Raw genomic sequence first — 3,235 nt, forward strand, 5'->3', positions numbered from 1 at the left:
CCCCTGTATTTTGTAAAATAATATTTTTCATCCCTTTACTTTTTAAAATATCACATTCACCCTCCCCCCCCCCCCATCCACCTTAAACTTTGCAAAATGTGACTTTTACCCCTATGTTTTTCACTCATAATACACAACAAAAACACGTAAAACATATTGCAAATCCCGAGCTCAATTACTAGTTTACCCTAATTAATATTTTGTTTTGTGTGACTAAGGGAATATATATATATATATATATATATATATATATATATATATATATATATATATGTGTGTGTGTGTGTGTGTGTGTGTGCGTGCAATAATTCTAAAAAAAACATATTAATAATGTGGTGACAAATAATTATTTATCTTTCACTATATTGTTTGCTTTTTTTTGTTCGTTAATTCTTAACGATGAACCTATCAAATTATATATTAGAGTATTTAACATACCATCAACACCTTAGAGAAACTAAAAAGTATAATATTTTAACCAAAGTGTTATTTCATTATATTTATAATTAGATGATAATAATAAAATATTAGTGAGATAACATTGCAGACGAATTGTTAGGAACAGAAACCCTAATCGCTAATTTCAAAAAGGACTTGCAATGCACGCCTACGGTACAGATGTAGTAGTGGTTGTCGACATTGTTTATGGTAAATCTAGCGGGGCTGGTGGTTTGGATTGAGATTAGATTTTGGGTGTCGCACGTGTCATGTGCCTCCTTCGTTACTTCTGCAACATTATGAAATCCATCGGCAAAATTAAAGATTAGAGTATCATCAATTATGAAGGTATGGTTTAGAGACCACATTGCATAGAAACCAGCATTTTGTGGCACTGCCCAGCCGAAGGAATCGCCGACGACATGCTCTGTTGCCACCGAGTGATTGAACTTCATGGATGCAACAACCATGGCTATAATCAGAAACAAACTTGGCTTTAGGTTTTCCATTCTTGATTAAATAAATATGTGTTCTTAATCTTTTGATGGATCTCCCGAGTAAAGCTTTTTGTCGTATGCTATGAGAGAATAAGTTTTGGGTATATTTATAGAAAGGTTGGAGTTGTATATGTTTATTTAAGAAATTAATGTTAATTAATTTTAGCTATTCACATAGTTACATTTGTAGATATTTATTGTAGCATTAATGGTTATTAACTCCAAGTATTTGTATGTGATTTAGACATGAATAATAAATATTTTTTTATCTTGGTATACGATTGATTACATGTGTAAGGATGGAATACTTCTATATAACCAATTATTAAACTATAAAATAAAAGTTGTCTTGTTATGGGATGATATTTCTTTAAAAAATTATTGTAAAATATAAAATCACTTATTTTGACAAAATCGATTTTGTAAAATATCACTGTCTTTATAAAATAAAATTGTGTTATGGTTCGTCCCCCTAATTTTGTTACGACTCAAATAAAAGAAATAACAATAATCCTTCATTTGAACCGAAAATACATATATTAGACAATTATCTATTTGCTGAAGCAAATTTTCATTTAATATAATAATGCAAAACAGATTTACTCACTAATACATTAAAAACGACCACAATACAGTTAAGAGAGGTTGCAAAAAAAAGATTTATATTTTCTAAAAGAGAGGTTGCATAGAACGACGGACCAAAATACGGTTAAGATCACTTACAAAAACTAAACAAGAGTCATTGATCTTGAAAAACCTATGTTATAATTTTCTTATACGAGCTCTCTATACAACTATAAAGATCTATTATAATAGAACTTGTTCATATAACCCCAAGCATATAATTAGACAACTATAGATGAAGTTGAATTGGTTCAATAAATAGAGAACACATAAAAATAAAATTTAATAAACTCAAAATTTAATATATATATATATATATATATATATATATATATATATATGTGTGTGTGTGTGTGTGTGTGTGCCGGTTATAGGTATAATAAAAAAATGTATCCATTAGCCTCTTTAGCAAGTTTGGTGATCGTTTTGTTATATTTTCTAAAACAAACATTATATACAATAACGGACCAAAATATGTGGTTTGTGGTCGAGATCACTTACAAAAACAAAATAAGAGTCATTAATCTTGAAAAACATATGTTATAATTTTCTTATACAACTAAACGAATATATCATAATAGAACTTGTTCATGTAACCCCTAACATATAATTAGAGAACTATAGATAAAGTTGAACTGATTTAATAAATAGTTACATTTTTAAACACATAAAACTGCTACATAATGACATATCATCTCATAATTTTCACTTTAGATAACATATTCTTGTTTTTCTATTTAAATCATTATATATGTAAATAACGACATTAATTGATGACAAAAATAATCAGAGACATTCGCCATTCATCCTTGTTTTGTTGACGTGCCTCTCTTGTTAATTTGTCATCAACTTGTGGCTGATGTGGCGTTTTATTATAAAATCGAGAGATTTCAATAATTGTTAATGATTGAATCTCAAAAATTGCTCAGAATCAGTGAAGAAAATTGGTGAAGTAAAGATGTAGGTAAAGAGGAAAACTCTTACATGAGGAGCATGTGACAAATTTAATTGTTGAAATATAATGACAGTTAATTAATTCAACGGATTAAATCAACATATAAGTTTCAGTTTTAGACCAGTTGTGCGAGTGAAAAAAAATTGGATCCAACTTGCATTTTTTGGCAAACCACGGTAACCAAATTTGCAATTATAAATATAACAAAAATGCACTTTGTTGTTTAGAGACAAAGTAAAATACCGGCTATAGACAAATTTTGGAGTTGAATTCCAAAATATAAACACAAAAAATTGGATTTTCAGCTATAGACATGGATTCCGCGGAGGTAAGCTATAAGGGCTCCGCGAAATGGCAAAATCGTAAATAAATCAGAGTATTAAAAAAAACAACTCAAGATCCATTCCGCGGAGCTACCTTGAGGAATGAACTCATTCCGCGGAGGTAGCTCCGAGGAATGGATCTTCATAATTTATTATTATTATTATTATTTTCACATCAATTCTCCGGGGTTTATACTCATTCCTCAACTAATTATTTTCAAAAAAAGATTATGATAATTTGAATTTTTCTTGACAATGTTTGGAATGAATGGGAGATGGAAAAAATTGGTTTTTTAATCGGAGATCTTTACATAAAAGAATCATTGGAGGTGAAAATATATTTTTTTTCTAAAGATCCATTCCTCGGAGCTATCTATGCAGAATCAGCTCATTCCTCA

The 3,235-nt window shown here is 29.3% G+C and overlaps 1 pseudogene; it reads right to left on the reverse strand.

Annotated features, from left to right (window-relative positions):
- Positions 1–527: 527 nt before the first annotated feature.
- On the reverse strand, positions 528–947 carry LOC145098554 (umecyanin pseudogene; annotated as a pseudogene).
- Between the last annotated feature and the right edge of the window lie 2,288 nt (positions 948–3,235).

This window comes from Lactuca serriola, chromosome 4 (genome assembly GCF_051521515.1).
Source record: "Lactuca serriola cultivar US96UC23 chromosome 4, Lser_US96UC23_V15, whole genome shotgun sequence".
Classification (NCBI taxonomy): domain Eukaryota; kingdom Viridiplantae; phylum Streptophyta; class Magnoliopsida; order Asterales; family Asteraceae; genus Lactuca; species Lactuca serriola.